The sequence below is a fragment of the Scomber scombrus genome, chromosome 22 (genome assembly GCF_963691925.1).
Source record: "Scomber scombrus chromosome 22, fScoSco1.1, whole genome shotgun sequence".
Taxonomy (NCBI): Eukaryota; Metazoa; Chordata; class Actinopteri; order Scombriformes; family Scombridae; genus Scomber; species Scomber scombrus.
The window spans coordinates 13,852,966-13,853,359 of NC_084991.1; positions in this window are offsets into that span (position 1 = coordinate 13,852,966).

The window sequence follows — 394 nt, forward strand, 5'->3', positions numbered from 1 at the left end:
GAGACAGCAGTTTAGGGTAGAGTCTAGGGTGGATTTACACCTACCCTAGAGGCATGTGGGTAATCATTTGATATATTATGTTGTAACTTATCTTGGTGTTGCAACCACTTTCTGATCTCACTGTCTGAATTTACTGTCTCGAATGTAGCATTTTGGTATCTTTGCACAATCATAGCACATATTCACTGTCAGCAGTTCATTTGGTTACAATCTGCAACCTCAAAGCTAGATGCCACTAAATCCTACAAACTGATCCTTTAATGTGCAAAATAATGGCTACATACATGATGTCATGCAAAAAGATTGAGGCTAAAGCTGCTGCGAAACCTAAAAATATAAACCCAAGTCGTCATAAACCAGATTAGCCTTTGATATTACCATACACAAGGACAAA